We start from the raw sequence: 22,060 nt of genomic DNA, 5'->3' as shown, positions 1-22,060 counted from the left end.
TTTTTCAATATTTCGTCTAGTAGAGATGGAAAACTCATTTTTTTCTAATACCAAAATGCTCAAAATTCATTGTTGTTTTGGGATCCACTGGAACCCTAAATTTTATTTAAAATCCAACCTGTTTCTTTTTCTTTTAAACTATTAAAGTTCACTATTATTTTTTTCTTGCTTAGTGATTTTTAATGTTTTCTTACTAGTTGTTTATTGGTGGAGAGTGCATCATCAAGATTTGAACCTTGTTAATATCCATCAGGTTCTTGTTTATTAGCAAGCCTGGGTCTTACATGCGATAATTTATTAGGCTTCCAAACTTGGCAATCATTCCCAATAACCCCCCAATCTACAACTCAAAAGGGAAAGTATGACAATTGCTAGCTAATCCAATTAGGAGAGCAAGGCAAGTACATGGGATCTGATTTTTTTTATGGTAGAGTAGCAGCACTTGATAAAAGAACCAGAAAGGAAAAATAAGAAGTAGAAAAGGAATTGAAAAACCACAACACATAATATGCTATGAGAAAAGCTTGCAAAGGGTAAAACCCAAACCTCCAAAGCAAACTGAATTAATTTTTTTAGTATCGAGTGTTACAATACAACAGCAGAGTCTTTGTGCTTCGTAGGAGATCTATGTACTGAAGTCTGAGGAATTTCAACAACATAATCCTACATAAGACTAAACATACAATATCCATCCTAAGCCCTCAATATATAGGCCAAGGAATGGATACCTAGGAAACAATGAGTAGTGTTTCAAACCGTGGGCTCAAAACCGTGATCCAGTACCTGAACCAAATCTTCCAAGTTCAATCCATGTGCCCTTCCCCAAGATTAGCTCAGCCAAGTTAGAAAGCAACTTCTTGGTTGACCCTAATGACCAATGAGGTGCAATGTAATTCCCAAGTGCTCAATGCGGGTGCAATAAATCTCTTACACACCTCTTATAGGTGATTACAAATAACCTCAAATACTGATTCTCTCCCACAACCACTGGATGCTGATACTGATGCGTTCTGGTGCGCAGGTGCTTTTGGATGCTGCCTGGATGCACCCAAGAAGCTCATTCCGGGCTCTGTTGATGCTTTTGGAGACGCTCACAGGGCCTGGAATGAGCTTCCTGGGTGCATCTGGGAAGCATCCAGATATGTTTGAGAGCATCCACAGCGTCTCCACAAGCATCCACAGGCCCGGAATGAGCTTCCTGGGTGCATCTAGTAAGCATCCTGATGCATCTGAGAGCATCTGCGGGCCCAAATGGTTTTCCAACGCCCAAAATGACTTGCACAAGTTGGAGATGACGAGAATGTGGATTTTTTTTGAGAATCTTTATGATTCTGAATGACTGAATCTGATTAATGAATCTTGAGTCTTAAGTCTTGATTGATCAACATTGAATCGTGAACTAAATTTTGATTTTGTGATTCAAATTGCATTGGAATCTTGAACTTGGGTAATTTACCAATCAGTTATGTCAATTTATATATTTGTGTTTGTGAAGTTTGAATTTGAACTACTAATGGTGAAGTATCATACTATGGAATGGTTTATTTTTGTATATTTCTTGCATTTCCCCACACACAGACACACAGACACACACATGCACACGCACACACACACGCACACGCACGTTCCCGCGCACGTGCGTGCACACACACACACAAATGCATCCAAAATCCAAAAGAAAAAAATAGCACATCTGCGATCCAATTCTCGCATCCGCATCTGCATCCGTATCAGCATCGGCAACTTAGCAAATAATTTTGCAAAGATGATTGACATTTTCCACCTAATAACTCATATTGAATGATTCCTTCCAACTGTTCTAAGACCAACTTACTAATCACACATCGTGAAAGTAAGATTCCATCCAAGTGGAGTGCTCTTTTTCTTTTGGGCACATGATTTTCCATATATTGTCATGTGTGGAGATCTATTATGGATGAAATCATTACTAATGGTGGATGAGCTGAACAGCAATGCATATAAAAATAGCACTCATTACCTATACAGTGATGAAGACATAAGCAGCGATCATAAAGGAATAGTTAGATAGCAGTTATATTTGATACAAATAATATGATTCAAGGTAGTGATCTGCTATTATTAAAGCAAGAATTAAAATATACATAAGATGCATGGAAGAGACACTGATCTTGAGGAACTGCCTAAGGGACACAGCTTTTCAGTGGGTTAAGAAGGTACTGAAGTTGGAGAAATAATCATTCCAAGGACACCATCAAAGCATTCAGACCTCAAATCATTCAGACAGGAAGCTATCTAATAACAAGCAAGCATCTTAAGACATAATGAACAAACAAAGCAATTAGACTTAAGGAAACAACAGATTTTGATTAGGCATAATATAGCAGTAGACTACTGTTCATTTCAGAACTATTATAACAGCATCTAACCATCCTAATAATTTTGCTCTAATGGTATACATATTTTTGATCATTTATATACGTTGGGTGGATATTTTGCAACCGACAGTTTGAAGGATTAATGCAAAACAGCAATTCCATCCACACCATGTGAGACACAGTCTCCTGTTTGAGGGAAGGCTCTCCCTATCCACTATTGCTGAAAACAACTAATACTAAACTAAAATCTGAGATTATGTACACTAATTAATAAATGCATGTTACATTCACCATACTCTCTTCTTTTAGAGTGGGTTTATAGTATTATCTTATTTCAGAATACATGGTTCTATCTTTACAACAATCTTTTGAATACAGTTTAGCAAAGTGAAAACAAGACGTTTATAAAAGCCCAAAGTCTTTCCACTACTCCTTCCACAAATTTAAGACAAAGGATGAAACATACATGCAGCTCAAAGTCTCCAACTTTTATGTCACCTTACATGCACAAAATTGAGAAAATAAAAGCAGCACAAAGTCTGGGAGTTACCTCCTTGTTTGAACGTTCTACAAGAGCTTCAAATTTGATAAGCAACTCAAAATCTTCAAGATTAAGTTTAAATCTCTCTTGAACAGTAGCATAACACTCACAATCAATCTTTAGAAAATGTTGTCAAATAACACCTTAAATTAGCACAAAGTCCAAAAGCAATTTTCCTTTATCATTGAAAGCTAAATTAGCAATTCAGGTGCAGTTGTAGACGTGGGTGTGAAAACCTAGTAGATGGATGCATGAATTTTTTTTTGGGAGCTTTGTGTGCGATTATATATATATACATGAATATTTTTGGGAGCTTTGCGTGTGTTTATATATATATATATATATATATACACGCAAAATGAAAATGTAGAAGAATATATAACATATCATGAATTGAATAGATTGTCAAGCTACCACTATGGTTTTGCCATGAAATGAAAGGCACTTACATTTAACTTTTACCACTTGTTAAAGGAATTAGATTTCAACAATTGGTTGAATGTCAGCTATTGCGTCATAACTTCTAGTCCATTGTCCCATACCTTGTCTATGTTCAATGTATCACAAATCAACACAAAAATTCTCTCTTTTTATCTCAATAGATGTAAATCAAATAAAATTGAAGCAACACATGAGAAACAAGAAATTAGTAATGATGGGAGCTTTCATGGAAGGCACTTACATTTAACTTTTACCACTTGTTAAAGGAATTAGATTTCAACAATTGGTTGAATGTCAGCTATTGCGTCATAACTTCTAGTCCATTGTCCCATACCTTGTCTATGTTCAATGTATCACAAATCAACACAAAAATTCTCTCTTTTTATCTCAATAGATGTAAATCAAATAAAATTGAAGCAACACATGAGAAACAAGAAATTAGTAATGATGGGAGCTTTGAAGTTGGAGGTGAGCTTATGTAGAGGGAAGAGCATCATCCCAAGCATTTCTCCATGTTCCCTTACGATAATGTCAAATTTTCCATTATAGGTTTGGAAAAGAGCTTTAGAGAGGTGGAAAACGCATGTAATGAGTGGGGTTTCTTCCACCTTGTCAATCATGTCTTTCCAGATCATCTTCTGCATTGCATCAATGCCACCTCAATATATTTGTTCTCATTGCCTCTTGAAGAAAAAAGACGAGTAGCTAGGGATGCTCAAAACTCCTTTCGTTACTTTGATTCAGAGCTCACAAAAAATCCACGTGTATCCACAAGGCTTCTACGTGCATCCGCTCTCACTTTAGCTTTCAGATGCATCCACATCCACATCCGCTTCCAACCCCTAACCCAACACACCTGATAACTTAGATTGAAAGCAATTTTATTTGTATCTAAGCTCAAAGTCTTAGAGTGCTCAACCAACCAACAAAGTTTTATTGGCTTGCCAAAAGATAAAAATTATAATGAGCACCCTTTCTTATTTATAGATGAGGGGCTGAGAGCAAAAAGTGGGAGAAGTCCAACTAACTAAGAGTTATTCCACAATTCACCGTGAATTATTCCAAATTGCAGTCCTAATGTAACTTGACTTGCAATTTGTTTACATGTAATTACAAGTTACAACTTTGTGAGTGATACGATCATTTGCAATTACATGTAATTTGTCAAAAATATATTACAAGTACATAATTTGAAAACTTAGAAAATGTTCAAAGACATTACTCTATTACATCATCCTTTGTCAGTCTTCGTGCTACTATAGGATGCTCCGTGATTGGAGTACTCAGGTTTGGGAGAAGCATCTTGAACTGGAACAAGAACTTGTACACTTGATGGTTTTTGTACTCTAGTGGCCTTTTTTGGGAAACCATCTTAACCTTGAAAGCATTCTATGCTTTCAATCACTTATCCACCTCCTTGTATGGCGTAGTCATGTTGTTCTTGCTTTGTATCATTCTCTAGTCTTAGAGTCTACTTGCAAAAGGCTTATGCCTTGATTTATTGATTTGGTAGGTCGTGCGTGCAAATAGGACTAGCAAGAGCAAGTTGGATAAGATGCAAAAGTGAGGTCACATGTGAATTTTGGGTCTAGGAGACTACATTGCAAGTTGGGAAAAACATGAATATTTTACTTGCAAATGGGAAAAATGAAAATGCATCTCATATGTGCAATATGCAAGTTTGCGCTTGTAATTGGGTTTTAGAGACCCAATTTCAAGTGATTTGAGTGCATTTCAGTTTTGCAAGAGTGAAATAAATTCCTCAAGGCTATATTTTGAGTTTTAGGATTGCAATTGTAAGTGGGGTAAGCCACAATGATTTGCGAGTATAAAATGCACACAATTAGGCTTCACTTTGGGTTTTGAAGAGCTTGTTACGAGTGAAAGAAAAAATTCAGTTTCTATTTGCTATTTGTACAAAACTTGTAATGTGTTGTATAGGACCTGAAATTCAAACTTGAGTGAAGAACATTATACTTGCAACCATAGCCGGAATTGGAACGATATGACTGCAAGTGGCATTTTTATGAAATATTACAAGAGAAGCTTGGCAAAATAACTTGAAGACAAATAGCCTTCTACTAGCATGTCACTGGGATTTAGTTCCTTTGTAGAATGTCATATTTATCCTTGGGAGACTTGGAATCTACCCTTTAAGATAACATAATCATTCATTGATAATGTCATAGAAAATTGACAAAACTCAAAGAACAATTAAACTTTGAGGAATGACAAATGTTTCATTTTGTGAACTATGAACTTTGGGTTCTCATAGATTATCATGCATTTGATGTTAGGTCCCTTAAACCATCTTCAAGCCATTATCCTCATCTTCATGTGTAAGACTGTTACTTTATTAGCCAATAGGCTTTTTCTAGGTGGGCATTGTTTGCCGGAATTGCTGTTGTTGAAGATGGTTTCCAGTTGTCAAGACATGTATTACCGTCAATTTTGGGGTGAGTATTTATAGCTGAGGCAGTGGATGAGGATTAATATCGAGAACGACTCTATCAATCGGTGGATTCAACAACACATTGATGGGGAAAAGACAGTTCAAATCACGATTGTTTCAATGGAATTTAATACACTGACTAACATGTCATGTCCCCTTTTTAGCGACACTATTCCTACAGTAGATTTGCCTATCACCGACTCTCGTAGGCAAATAATCTTGGAGAGAGAGTCATCTCGTCGCCGGAAGATTGCATTTTGCTACATTCAGTAAATGGGGTCTACATATTCTAATGATGAATTAAGATTGCACTTTTAATTTAATAAAGTTATTTAATTTTAAAAAAAAAGCTATTTGATAATAAAAGTGCATTATAATAAGATATTATAAAGGACGATTCTGGAAGCTTCCAGTGACTTCTCAAAAAAGTGAATAAATAGAGGGCAAGAGGCACCCATTGGGGGAAGCGGTTTGTGGATTCGACTTTAATTTCAGTTGGAGCAATTTGTAGTCATTTAGTCTGCAAATTCTCAATTTATCCTTGGAAACGAAAACTTCCTTGGGTAAGCAATTTTGAGGATGTGGAATATCATCCGAATTATTGCAACCTGAAAGTGATATTGCAGTCACTTTAACAGAGCGGAAAATTGTGGCCTAAGGCCAAGTGGGAGATTCTTGAAGAATAAATTGCCATCTTTCAAGTTATTGCCAGAATTGGAGGAATTCGTAGTGAAAACCAGAACATCGTTTGAAATCAGACAAGTCTGGTATACGTCTCAAGACCAAGAGGTGGAGTTACAGTCGAAAGTTGGGGATTACTAGCGGAGTTCATCTTCTAACAAATAAATACAGACCATTCGAAATCCGACAGTGTTAATTTAGAGAAGGCCAGTTAAAATCGCGGGTTGAAAATTTGCGGTATTATTTCTTGCGGAAGATCGTGGGCGAGTTTAGGGCCAGAACGGAAATAACCTGCGTCGCGATTGGAATAAAGCTCATGCAATTGAATCACTCAAGCCGGAAAATCACGCCTTCATTCTTTCCGACCTCAGTTGGAACATTTCCGTCGAGTATCAGAGGGTATTCTTGCAAGGGTCGGGACTTCCGAGTTTTGAGTTAATCTCTGATGATCGGGTCGGGAGTTTACTCAGGAGCCGAACTCCATCATTCAAATTTGCAGATCAACAGAGGGCACGGGCCTGGATTGAAATCAATCAAGCGGAATCGTTTCTTCGAAACAAGACAGAGGCGAATTTGAGATTCATGCCGACTTAGCCTGAGATTCGCCAACGATATTTCATGGGAGGCTCGAAATTCAGGTTCTATTAATTTCCAATAATTATTAGTGATTTGTTCTTTGTACAGTCCAAATCAGGATTAATGCAGACTTAGCATTTGGATTCAAATAAAAAATTGTAACAATCAAACTTCTTAAATTTGAGTATCGTTGCACCCCCATTGAATATTGTTTAAGACATTACATATATTTAGTGATCGCATGCCATCATTTAGTATTGGTTATTTTCCCCTGTGATTTTTAAATAAGGACCATTTCATAACATATATCAGTTGTACACCTTTATCTGTCATTTATCATTCTTTCAAATTTGTTAAATGATGATTAAGAAATTTGATGATGATTTCATTTATTAGTGTTGAAATAGGAAGTCTTCCTTTACTTTCTTCCACAAAATCATGACAATAATGCGTAAAGTTTGGGAAATTAAAATTATGCAGGCAACTTAGCTGAATAATAGGATAAAAGCTAAAAATTTCATTTTAATTAAAAAAAAATTCCACATACCATAGGATATGAAAACGAGTGGGACTAATAAGATTATGATATCAAAACTGTGCAAGAAAATTATATGATTGAGATAAATTGACATCACTTCAACTTTAAATAAATTGAGATTTGTATATACGACAAATAAATTGGAGTAGAGCAAATGAGACCAAAATAGATTTATGCAGAATTAAAAAATTTATATTATTAATAAAATAAAGGCTATATATAACAAAGAGATTAATGTAAATAAGTAAAAGTAAAATTAGCAAAGCTTAATATTTTTTAAATTTTGATAGTTAATATAGTCATTTATCAGGCAAGAGCCTACAACACGGCGGTAACTTGTGAGCCTCTCATGTGGGAGGTCTTGGGTTCGATTCTACTCGCTTAACACAAAAATAATTAATTACAACAAATAATAACTAATCTAGACTTCGGCCCATTACTGATAAAAAAAAAAAAGTCATTTATCAGTTTTTTATATTTTTTTGTGTAACTTAAATGATTTGTGTTATATATTTCTAATTATGTTAATTCGATATTATTCTTTAATTTTTTACTACTATAAATATTTGGACAAAATTTGCTATAAATATAAAGAGGCCTAAAATAATAAGCATTGTCTATCTCAAAATATGTCATTATATTAAGAGGGCTCTATATAGGTACATTTCAATTTTTTTAAAATGATATCACATAATAGAACAAAAGTAAACATATTCACAAAATAGCATTAAATAAAAATTAAAAAATTAGAAATAATGTATTTATAAATTTATTTAATGCGAAAATATTATGATTTTTAAAAAATATATGGTTCGAATATAGTTTATAAGAAATATGGAGCTCTGTTAATATGTTTAATGTTTTCTAAATTGAGAAACAACCTCCAAATTCCTTATAAATATATCCAATGGACCCAAGTATACATCACATTGGTAGAGAGAAATTTGTTAGAGAAGTTTCAGAGTGCCATGCGGAATAATAACATTGGTAGAAAAAAGACTTACTACAAATAAAACATTAAACTCAATTGGGGAACATGGCGAGAAAGCTTATCTAGGGGTTGCTATTAAAGGTAAGGCAAGGTTGTTAGTGGCACAATTGAAGACGAGATCTCATCACCTTAGATGCGAGACGGGTAGATGGAAGAGGCCCAAAGAGGTGTGTGAGGAGAGAACTTGCATGTTTTGTAGGTCGGGAGTGATTGAACTGGAATGCATTTTCTCTTTGAATGCATTGCATACGACAACATCTGAACATCCTATGATATCATCCTGAAAGCGGACAACATGCAAGCTAATTTGAAGTTGACAAGATCAAACAAACTATATGATTTTTGGTTAAGATACATAGCAGGAGATTGGAAATGGAAAGGAATATGGAAATTGCTTAGTGCTATGCTCGTTTGGTCCCTTAGACTACTTGGTCTCGTGGACGTCATTAAAATCATTCATTCACTATCGGCTACACCATTGCACTTCATTTGGCGCGCGCTAGTGATATGACGTCGTTGATTATGATTGACATGAATCTCGATCCCTAGCTTAGTAACAACCATCCTTGTGCTATTCTTGGTTTGAAACTAGGGTCTTATACTTGTGATTGCAAGTGAGCTTGTGTGAAGAACTTGTCATCGGGTTCTAAAGACCCAATGACAATTGATATAATGTGTGTTATGCCTCCAAAGCTCCATTTGAAAGATAATGAAAAATTGCCGAGTGATTAGGTTTTGATGTTTGCTATACAAAGGCGAGAAACACATAAAAAGATGTTCTCAAGTTCCTAATACCTATCTATAACTCAAAGGCACTCAAGAATGAGTTGTGGTACAAAAATGACTACAAAGAAAGTGTAATGCCCTGTCCGGAGATCCTTGGAACAAGGATAAATAAAAGCCAATACATTTTTAAAAAAAGTAATAAGCATGGATTCACACAACATCAACATGCAATCGATCGGATGATTGCAATGGAAGACTTAACCCAGGAACATATAACTATAGTCAGCTAGAACTATAGAGGTTATCCTTCGAGAAGAGGACCTGGGTTAGGGCTGATAGCTAAATATAATGACATCATCATGCTTACCGAGACCCATGAACATGATGGATGTTGAGGGGTATAAGAAGGTATCACTGTGGAATGAGAAGATAGAAAATGATAAGTGGCATGGAAGCATCACCATTCTAATTAAAGAAACTTGGAGAAAGAAGATGTAAACAAGCAGTATATATGGATAAAAATAACAGAGAATTAGATTTCTACAATGGTGGCTGTCTGCTACTTCGCCCCAAAAGGCTCAAAAATGTATAAAAAACATAGATTGGATCGAGAAGACCTGTTCGCTGCACTCAAAAAAGACATAGCAGCCTTTAGCTCTATAGGGGAAATAATGATAATAGGTGATTTCAGTGCTAGAACAACAAACAACCAAACTCTCAATCTCAAGGAGAGTTACAAAGAAAGCAGAGATCTAGTTTGGCTAGAAGAAGAAGGGACACAAAAATGGGAAAGATCATCATAGGATAGCATGGGAAAGGTTAATCATTTTGGGGCTGAATTACTAGGCTTATGCTGCCTATATAACATGGTCATATGCAACGGTGTGGAAAAGTGGTCTAAATTAGGTGGAATCACATGCAAAAGGCACAATGGGCAAAGTGTTGTAGATTATGTCATATGCTTGCAAGAGTTTGTCGCAAAGATAATTAACTTTGAGATAGAGGATTGCTCCATGGAGCTAAAATCTGACCATAACCCCATCTCGATAAGGGTAGCCACTCACTTTAAAGATCAACATATTGTCTCAAAAGCAAAGAGTCAAAGTTTGTTGTGAGATCTATGGCTGAGAAAATTCAAGAAGGATCTGATTAAGAAAATTGGTGAAGGATAAGGATAGACACAAAGTTCTATGTAAGGTTATATTTTCTGAGTGTCTAAATTCATTGTATAAAGGAATTTTGTTGTAAACCTAAGATTGACGATTCTAATTAAGTGACAAACAAGGGAAGGATTTGGAAGCACTGAGAAATCTATTTAAGGAGGAGAACAAGACAGTTTTAGGCTGCTGATTTCATTGAGATGCTGATCAAGAGTTGATGAAGTTGAAAGAGATCTAATTGAAGGTTGTTGAGGATGCAAAGTTATTGAAGGACAAAGAAGATAGAGTTGAGCTAGGTGAACTAAGCAGAGTAGAGAAAAGGTTAGGAACATAATTGGTAAAAGGGAGAATCAGTTGTTTGAACCACAAACAATGAAAGAGCAAGAACACAGATTTGAACAAGCAAAGGTAGTTTCTATAGATAACTTTATACTATTATTATTTAACCATTGTAGCAAAAAATATCGTAAGTATTGAGTGGACCTAATGAGTCTATGAAATCCTATATGTAACATCGGTTAATGGTGTTTGTAAGTCCCTTAAATAAAGCTGCTCTTTTTAGTCAAGGACAGGAAGTGATAAGGTCTAGATGATCTTTTGGTGAAATCCTCTAAGAAGGTCACTTTAACAAATTGTATGTAACCTTTAACAAGGTTTGCTCCTACTAGAGCTCACTTTAGAAGAGTGAAATTTTTGGGTTGCTGGTCCCAGGTGGTTTTTCCCTTTACAGGGTTTCCATGTTAAAATATTGTTGTCAAACCGTGTGAATGTTATTTGTGTCGCAAGTTGTTTTATATGTTTTTATAGTTTACTACAACTTGGTATTAACTAAGATATCACTAGGTAATAATTGGAAATTCACTGTCAGTTGATAATGCAAGAAACAATTTGATAACAATTTGCAAAGAAGTGAATGAATGGGTTAAGTATTAAGTTGAAAGACTACATAGAATAATTGAAGTTATTGTTGTTGATGTTTATAATGTTTTGATGGTGTTGAAATGTTTGAAAGGGAGTATGAGATAATTGGATATAACTGTTTCAACTCCCTCTCTAAGTTATGTAACAATTTGGTACCAGAGCTAAGTGCTTGGAGAAAGAAGTTTAAAGGAACTTGAGCTAAAGATCGAAGATGTATCAGAGAGAGCCACCGAAGTTGAACAAGAACTTTTCCTCATGGCAAGATCGAATAAAGCTGCATCTTTCTGGTATTGGAGATAATGTCACACATTGGTTGGAGAATGAATACACTACCCCTATTGGTCCCCTGAGTGTGAAACAAATGAATGAGAAGAGGAATCATAATATTATGATGATTGATGTTGCATCTTCTCGCAATGATGCCGAATTTGATAATATCAAGAACTATGTCAATGATAAGCAAATGTGGGATAAACTGAAGCTTGTATTTGGAGGAGATGACAGTGTAAGGATAGCCAAAGCTGAAAGCTTGAGAGGTAAGTATGATGACATGAGAATGAAAGAAGGTGAGAATGTTGCACAATATATGAACCGAATCAAAGATGTTGTGTGTGCAATTAAAGCTGTTGGAGGAGCCATCTTGGATTCTGAAATTGTAAGTAAAGTTTTAAAGAACTCTTCTTCCTGTTTATGGTATCAGAGTTTTTGCTATTCAAGAAGTAAGAGCTATGTCTGGAAATGATCTGACACTTGATGGTCTAGTTGGTCGGTTGATTGCATTTGGGTTGAGCAATTATGATAATAGTATGGTTACAATGGGAAATATTTTTAATTCTTCACTAACCATCAACAGTTCAAAGAAAGAGAAGATAACCAAAGAAGAAAGTGAGTCTGAAATTGAAGATGAGCTAGATGAGATTGAAGCTTTTCTTGCAAGAAGGTTATCTAGAGGTAAAGGTAAATACAAAGGTAAGCTGCCCTTGATTTGTTTCAAATGTAATGAGGTTGGTCACTTTGTTGCTAAATGTCCTAACATTAGCAAGTCTAATAGAAATGATAGAATTGACAAGAAAGATTACAAGTATAGGAAGAATAGGGATTACAAAGACAAAGGCAAGAAGTCATGCTATATTGCTGAGGAAAAACACACCGAGACTAGTTCTAATGATAAGGAAGTAGTTGAAATGGTCTATGTTGCAATCAAGGAAAATCCAAATGGTAAAGGTATGAGAATGAAACTCCTTTTATGTCACATGTTACTAAGAATGATCCATGGAATATTGATAGTGGTTGTTCACATCACGTGGCTGGTGATCTAAGTAAGTTTGATAAATTTGAAAAAATTGATGATGGTGGAATTGTTAAGTTTGGTAGTGATGTTCCATACTCAGTGAAAGGTAAAGGATTACTAATGCTGAATGATAAGATCAGATGTGATGATGCATTTTGGATTCAAGGACTTAAATATAATCTTTTGAATGTTGCTCAGTTGAATAACTTAGGTCACAAGCTGAAATTTGAGAAAAAGAAGATCAAGATCTTTGATGATGAAGGAAATCTGATTGGAACAGGAATGCAAACAAAAGTTAACTTATTCTACCTTGATCCTATAGTCGAGACATGTTTATTTGCTAGAGTTGAGGATGTGTGGTTATGGTATAAAAGGTTGTGTCATGTAAACTTTGAAAATATGGTGAAAATCAGTAGAAAGAAAAGAGTAAGAGGCTTACCAAATATGCAAAAACTTGAAAATGCTGTGTAAAGAATGTCAGCTCGGTAAGACGACAAAGTCAAGTTTTTCTATCAAGGCACATGCTTCAGATGATATTCTAGAATTAGTGCATATTGATTTATGTGGTCCAATTGGAGTTGACAGTTAGTATGGTGATAGATACTTCATATTGTTTGTGGATGATTGTTCAAGGATGATGACTATAATGTTCATGAAAGTGAAATCAAATGCTTTTGATGTGTTTAGGTGATACGAAGAAAGAGTTGAAAAGGAAATTGTTAAATCTTTGAAATGTTTGAGATTTGATGAGTTCACAGAAAAGAATGATGTGGTTAGCAAGAAGGAACTTGTAGATTACAATAAGTTTGTTTATGTCTATGAAGAGGCACCTTATACTCTACCGTAGTTACAACACAGAGCTACAGAGTCACAATCAGTGGCTAGTGAGTCTCAGACAGTTATACGTGAGCACCAAAAAGTACAACCAAAGCAGGAAGTTGAATCTCTGCCGAGTGAAGAAAATGTTGAGAATCAAAGAATTGAACCTATAGTGGCCAAATATGTGAGGAAGAACCATTCACCTGAACAAATAATTGGAGATAGAAGTGCTGGAGTAAAAACAAGAAGCAAGAGAAGATAAGGTACATGTTTAATAGCTGATTTTGAACCTAGAATTGTAAAAGCTGCATTGGATGATGAATTTTGGGCTAATGCTATGAATGAGGAGATTGATCAAATTGAGAAGAACAATACCTGGACACTTGTACCGAGACCTGCTGACAAAAATGTGATTGGAACAAAGTGGATTTTCAGAAATAAGTTGAATGAGTATGGAAAACTGGTAATAAACAAGGCTAGATTGGTTTGCAAAGGTTATGCACAAGAAGGAATTGACTATGGTGAAACTTTGGCATCTGTTGCAAGATTGGAAGGTGTAAGAACACTATTGGTTTATGCTACGTATAAGAAGTTCAAGATATATCAAGTGGATGTTAAATCTACATTTCTGAATGCAATACTTGAAGAGGAAGTTTACATCGAACAGTCTAAAGGATTCATTGAACCTGGAAAGGACATGGTTTGCAAGTTGACCAAAGCACTATATTGATTGAAACAAGCCCCAAGAGCATGGTATGAAAGACTACACTCTTATCTGATTAAAATTGGATTTGCTAGAACAAGTGAAAATAGTAATTTGTATTTGAAGAATGAATCTCAAAATATGGTGTTGAATGGTGAAATATTTGTTGATGATATAATATTTGGTGGAAATGTTACGGTAAGACATTTGCTGAACAAATGAGTACTGAATTTGAAATGTCAATGTTTGGAGAGATAAAATGTTTCATTGGATTACAAGTCTATCAAACATAGAAAGATATCTATGTCACTCAATCCAAGTATGTGAAGGAAATCTTGAAAACCTTTGGGATGGATGAGTCTAAACCAGTTAGTACACTTATGGTGACTGGAGTGAAATTGTCAAAGGAAGACACTACTGGTGAAGTTGATCAAACACAATACATATCTATGATTGAAAAGCTACAATATGTTGTACGTAGTAGACCGGATATTTCCTTAGCTATTGGAATTGTTGCAAGGTTTTCATCTAATCCAAGGGAAACTCATATGATTGCTGTAAAAAGGATATTCAAATATCTTAAGGAAACTGAAGATTATGACCTATGGTATAAAGAAGAGGATGACTTTAAAGTCTATATTGATCCTAATTGGGCTGGAAATGTTGATGATAGAAAAAACACAATTGGTGTGGAGTTTTTTTTTTAGTAGAAAGGTTGATTACATAGATAAGCAAGAAACAAAGTTGTATTTGACACTCTACTGCTGAAGCTGAATACGTTGCTGCTGCAATCAATTGTTCAAATATTTTATGGATCAACAATTGTTGGAAGGAATGCAAGAGAAAGTAACTAAGCCCGTCACTATCTACTGTGATAATACAATTGCTATAAATATTTTTAAAAACTCGATGATGCATGCAAAAACAAAGCACATATCAATCAAGTATCATTACTTGAGGGAGCAAGTTTAAGAGAAACAAGTAAGGCTTGAATATGTGAAGTCTAAGGAGCAAATTGCTGATATATTGACCAAGCCATTGCCTAAGGATGCCTTTGAGTATCTAAGAGGTAAATTGGGGGTCCTACTCCTATCCAAAATTCATTAGATGAAGATGCATGCTGCATCAATTCATGGATGAATTGTAATAACTTTATGGAGTTGATGTAGAAGTGTTCACACTTTAGGAGTATTTTTGAAGTTGTGAAGTTGACTGTGATGAAACTGATGTAATCTGTACATGCAAGGTATAAGGATAGCTATAAGGTTTTATTAGTTTCATGTTGAAATTTATAATGACTTTTGGCATTGCATTCAAATGGGGAGAAGATACTGAATGGGGAGAATATACTAAAAGAAGATAGATTACTCAAAGGGGGAGCATAGAGATGAAGATGACATAAGACAAAATCTGAAATAGGAGATCATAATCAAAGGGGGAGAAATGTTTTCTATTGAAGATACAGACTAAGTATCAGTTTGAAGAACCAAAACTGCAAAGTTGTATTGTTGTCAATGCATACATTTGATTATCTTATGTAATGTTTTGTAATGTAAAATCTTATGTTATGTGTTTCCATCAATGCCAAAGGGGGAGATTGTTAGCGCCCAACTGATATTGTAATTGAAAGTGGGAGATTTTTAGGTGATGATGCTATGAATGTATGTAAGAGAGTCATATCAGTTGTTATATTGTCATTGATGTTGAAGTCTTAGTTGGCTATACATTATACTAACTGAGGAAAGTACCATATCATTAGATTGATGAAGTGGATTTGAAGAAAGTATGATGAAGACAGAGTTGATATGTAAGGTATTCAATGAGTACTTGAATGAGCTAGACAACGATAATGTAATATTGGTTTTGATTGTTTTACAATCATGTATTGTTAAGAAGTATTGAAGAACACAAGGTTAACCGAGTTACAAGGTTAATGAAGGGAGGCTGTATTCACCGATCGATTGAAGTGGATTTGAAGAAAGTATGATAAAGACGGAGTTGATATGTAAGGTATTCAATGGGTACTTGAATGAGCTAGACAACGATAATGTAATATTGGTTATGATTGTTTTACAATCATGTATTGTTAAGAAGTATTGAAAAACACAAGGTTAACTGAGTTACAAGGTTAATGAAGGGAGATTGTATTCACCAATCGAGTATAGTATTGCTCGAGCGATTGGCAAAGGAAGAAGGAAAACACAGTGTTACCAGAGCGAATCAATATTAATTGAGTTATATGTTACCTGAGTAAATGTTATGTTTACCGAGTGATAGCTGGATGAACAAGTTTGGAAAAGTGGAATTTGAGGCTGACTTTTGATGGAAAATTGGATAGTTTGAGAAGGTCTAAAGCAAGAGTCAAAGTTTGTTGTGAGATCTATGGTTGAGAAAAATCAAGGATCTAATGAAGGAAATTGATGAAAGACAAGGATGGACACAAAGTTCTATGTAAGGTTATATTTTCAGAGTGTCTAAATTCATTGTATGAAGCAATTCTGTTGTAAACCTAAGATCGACGATTCTGATTAAGCAACAAAAGATGGAAGGATTTGGAAGCACTAAGAAATCTATTTGAGGAGGAGAGCAAGACAATTTTAGGTTGCTGATTTCATTGAGATGTTGATCAAGAGTTGATGAAGCTGAAAGAGATCTGATTGAAGGTTGCTGAGGATGAAAAGTTATTGAAGGACAAACAAGATAGAGTTGAGCCAAGTGAACTGAGCAGAGCAGAGAAAAGGTAAGGAATAGAATTGGTGAAAGGGAGAATCAATTGAGTGAGCCAAAGACAGTGAAAGAACAAGAACAAAGATCTGAACAAGCAAAGGTAGTTGCTATTCTTAACAGATCACTTTATTGTGATATTGCTATTAGGATTTAACTGTGTGATTTTGAGTCAAACTCATTGACCCATGTTTCATGAGTAGTGATTCAACATGAATCCATCTCTCATGAGCATAAATGGAACACTTAGCACTCATTGGATCTAGGTGATGCTCACAATGGTGAAGCACCAGGACTTCCCCGGAGGTCACCCATCCCAGTACTACTCCAACCTGAGCGCGCTTAACTATGGAGTTTCCTCCATGGTTAAACCCAAAGCATGGAACCCCATTTGCAAAACCTTGACCAAGTGTTGTGCCTTATGAATCATTCATTAGAAAGCCCCTTAAGCCCATCAATTGATAAGTAGGAGATAATTTCCACAGCAAGTCAAATTGTGACATTGCTATCAGGATTCAATTGTGTGATTTTGAGTCAAACTCATTCACCCATGTTTTATGAATAGTGATTCAACATGAATCCATCTCTCATGAGAATAAATGAAACACTTAGCACTCATTGGATCTAGGTTATGTTCACGGGGGTGAAGCATCGGGACTTCCCAGGAGGTCACCCATCCTAGTACTACTCTAGCCTGAGCGCGCTTAACTATAGAGTTTCCTCCATGGTTAAACCCAAAGCTTGCAACCCCATTTGCAAAACCTTCACCAAATGTTGTGCCTTATGAATCATTCATTAGAAAGCCCCTCAAGCTCATCAATTGATAAGTGGGAGATAATTTCCAGAGCAAGTCAAATTGTGATATTGCTTGTTATCAGGATTTAACTGTGTGATTTTGAGTCAAACTAATTGACCCATGTTTCATGAGTATAAATGGAACACTTAGCACTCATTGGATCTAGGTGATGCTCACAGGGGTGAAGCACTGGGACTTCCTGAGAGGTCATCCATCCCAATACTACTCCAGCCTAAGCGCGCTTAACTACAGAGTTTCCTCCATGGTTAAACGAAAACCCAAAGCTTGCAACCCCATTTGCATAACCTTCACCAAGTGTTGTGCCTTATGAATCTTTCATTAGAAAGCCCCTTAAGCTCATCAATTGATAAGTAGGAGATAATTTCCACAACAAGTCAAATTGTGATATTGCTATCAGGATTTCACTGTGTGATTTTGAGTCAAACTCATTGACCCATATTTCATGAATAGTGATTCAACATGAATCCATCTCTCATGAGAATAAATGGAACACTTAGCACTCATTGGATCTAGGTGATGCTCACAGGGGTGAAGCATCGATGTCACTGTGTGATTTTGAGTCAAACTCATTGACCCATGTTTCATGAGTAGTGATTCAACATGAATCCATCTCTCATGAGAATAAATGGAACACTTAGCACTCATTGGATCTAGGTGATGCTTCACAGGGGTGAAGCATCAAGACTTCCCGGCAGGTCACCCATCCCAGTACTACTCCAGCTTGAGCCCCTGATAGCAATATCACAATTTGACTCACTGTGGAAATTATCTCCTACTTATTAGATCACTTTATACTATTACTATTTAACCATTGTAGCATAAATCTCTGAAGTATCAAGTGAACCTAAGGAGTTTGTGAAATCCTATATGGTAACATCGATTAGTGGTGTTGGTAAGTCCTTTAAATTAGGCCACTCTTTTTAGTCAAGGACAGGGAGTGATAAGGTTTGGATGTTCTTTTGGTGAAATCCTCTAACAAGGTCACTTTAACAAAGTGTATGTAACCTTTAACAAGGTTTGGTCCTACCAAAGATTACTTTAGAAGAGTGAAATTTTTGGGTTGGTGGTCCTAGGTAGTTTTTCCCTTCACAGGGTTTCCACATTAAAATGTTGGTGTAAAACTGTGTGAATGTTATTTGTGTTGCAAGTTGTTTTGTATGTTTTTTACAGTTTACTGCAACTCAGTAATCACTGAGATATCACTAGGTAATAACTGAAAATTTACTATCAGTCGGTAATGCAAGGAATAGTTTGATAATAGTTTGCAAAGAAGTGAATGAATGGGTTAAGTATTAAGTTGAAAGAGTACACAGAGGAATACGAGTTATTGTTGTTGATGTTTACGATGTTTTGATGTTGTTGAAATGTTTGAAAGAGACTGTGAGATAATTGGACATAACTGATTCACCCCCCGCACAGAGGCGGTGACTGTAGAATGAAATACACTGAACACATAAGGAACATAGTCTTCTAAGGATATTTCTGCCTGCAGTCTTGATAAAAGTGATTACAGCTTAAACATTTAAAATACTTACTACTATATTATATCAAATTCTCTGAAATCAATTATTTAAACTATAGTCTACAATCATACTCATAGACTAAAGACATTATTTCTGACATTGCAGCACATTATTATTATTAAGCAACCTGATCCTAGATTACAACAAAAGCAACCATGATATTGACAAGTAGACTGTGCCTAATGTTTGTCCATCCATACATGAATATGTTTTTGATATTAAAATCAACAAAAACAAGGGTTCTGTCTGATTAATACAACAGACCAGACGGCAGTTCGGTCAGTGGATGGACAACAGCAATGCATTAATCCCTAACTATTAACAACAAAAACATCATAATATAACACATCCAAATCATCAAAAAGTAATAAATGTTGCTAGAATTACTATCCAGTATACCATCTAATCTACTAAAGTCTGATTATAGAGCCACCTAGGGCCATCCCCAGTAAAAGCATAAAAACATTTACTATTAATATTGTTATTAAAAGCCAAAAATGCATTAATCATCTTCAAACTATGGCCAAGATGGAAAATAACAGAAGAGAAAATAAACAACAGAAGGGATGCTATCCTTATTGAGCTCCTTTGAAATTGCATCTCACTTGATGCAGCATAGTAGACTAGTCCTCCGCGAGGAACTTGAATAGTTCCTTGTAATTGCTTTCCTGGCCATCACTATCCCCTAGGACTTTCTTTTGTAGTAGACACAAATAAGCTGTTGAACTTTGACGCAGTCACTCGATTGGAGAGACCGTAAAGAGATCAATCCAATCATGCAACAAGAGTAAACACAATGAAAACACCAAGTATATGAAGAGAACAAAGTAAGGTCAACATTTATTAATAGAAAACCAGATATACAAATGTTCGGCAAGTCCTCCACTATGCTTCTCCTCAATTAACTCATCTTTCATTGATCCTCTAGGTATGCATAACTGAACTCATTTAAACAACATATCATCCTGAATAAAATAATCCAACCACTTGCTTCAGTCAACTGTAACCTGTGCCTTACAAGCCTTCCATGCTTCTGCAAAATCAAGATCTGTCTACTATGAGGTCTTTAATTTATCAAACCCATTCTATTCTCATATCTGTTAGCAAATTCTTTCTCCTATCCAATGAATCAGCTACTCTATTTGACTGTCTACTCTTATGCTTCAATACAAAACTATAACTCTGCAAGAACTCAACTCATCTTATGTGTCTTTGATTTAACTTTCCTTGACTACTCAAATAGTGGAAAAGCATTTGTGAAAAACAAGGGAGAAAACAGCTAAAACTAGAAAAGGATTGGTTCTCTCATTTTGGGATCGATGTTTTGGCTATGACTTATTCTTCTGATTTTGAAGGAGTTTTTGCTTCTTGCTAGTTTGTGAGGACAGAAACCTTTGCGGGCAACATTCCTCATGTTGTTGAAAAACACAATCTAGGGAATAACTTGGTGATTCATACAACGATCACGATAAAACTTAAATAATGTCTGATAACTTCTTCAATTTTCAGATCTTCTGAGTGTTAGAGATTATTACGAGGGCTGAGTGATGAGATTTATGGAGTTCATTGCACATCTTTTGGACTATTTCTTGCTGGTATACTTTCTCAAGGAGGCTGTTCAATATTTTCCATTAATAGTAATCAGGCATGTGATTTTAATGTTTGCAATTGTTTTCACCATCCGGGTACTCCAGTTTAGCATCTTGTTGTATTGTCCCATTTGTTGCATATTACAAGTAATTTCCTAACCGGTGATAGTTACAAACCCTTGCTTATCTAGATAGTTGCATCCTTATTTTCTTATTTTTTGTCATTGTATTGGTTACGTGATGAAGGTGACCAACTGCTGCATATTTAGATAGTTGCAATTCATGACAATCTCCTTAATTGTACTGATTGAGGTGGTGCAAACAACCCCCACTCATTTAGTTAGTTTGTCTTTAAGACCATTGCATATGTGAGTTCAAGTAGCATTCATGTAATCTGATGCTAACAGTCAGCAATAGATATATCTTGTTTCATTTATTTAAAAGGAAAAAAACTAGGGGTGGTCATTACAGTAGTATAAAAGCTGGTTTTCTGGCTAGCCTGTTGGGTTTGTCAATTGCTTGAGAGTTTAATGCTCTTGCATATCAGTTTGGAGATGGCCGAGGCTATTGCATGTCTGTTTGGAGATGGCTCAAGCACTTGCATGTCAATTTGAAGGTGACCTGGGATCATGCTTGTTGCTTCCTATGAGTTCATGTTAGATTTTGAGACAACCCAAATGTATCATGCCATTGTGGAGCCTTGTATGATAGTGGACGTTTGTTCAATGTTGAATTTGAACATTTTCTAGGAGAGCCAGTGATTGGGGAATAAAGATACCAAGAGAGAGTAGGGAAAATAGAAGTTGGACAGTGAGAACAATGGTCTTCAAATACATCAGAGAGTAGGGAAAAGAGAAGTTGAACAGTGGGAGCAATGGTCTTCAAATACATCAAATCATTACATTGAGACTCATCCAGGCTTGGAATGATTATGGAAATGGAAGATAGGGATAATGAAATTGCTGCCTCTAAAATTGCTAGATGAGATAATGAATATCAAAAGATGAAGGATTTACTAACATTTCAGGAATATCGAAGTATAGCAAGGTTGACTATACCTGTGAATGAGGTAGCTGTCAAATTTTTTAATGAATACAAGGCAACCAAACTTTTCGATAGGTATGACATAAGAAAGAGGAATTGAATGCTAAACTAGGAACTCAATTAGAGTCAAAAGAAGATCAAATTGTGCCTAGTCAAGAGGGAGCTT

At 35.6% G+C, this 22,060-nt stretch overlaps 1 protein-coding gene across 1 annotated transcript in view; it reads left to right on the top strand.

Moving 5' to 3' along the window:
* The window catches only part of LOC149573142 (mediator of RNA polymerase II transcription subunit 20a-like), a 64,446-nt gene that overhangs the window by 1,457 nt on the left and 40,929 nt on the right, over positions 1 to 22,060 (top strand). The gene's annotated exons all lie outside the window — the stretch shown is intronic.

The sequence above is a fragment of the Cupressus sempervirens genome, chromosome 2 (assembly GCF_028749045.1).
Source record: "Cupressus sempervirens isolate cs-2001-9-10 chromosome 2, ASM2874904v1, whole genome shotgun sequence".
NCBI classification, from domain to species: domain Eukaryota; kingdom Viridiplantae; phylum Streptophyta; class Pinopsida; order Cupressales; family Cupressaceae; genus Cupressus; species Cupressus sempervirens.
Note: the sequence above shows the minus strand (reverse complement) of the source record. Positions and strands in the feature narration are given on the sequence as shown.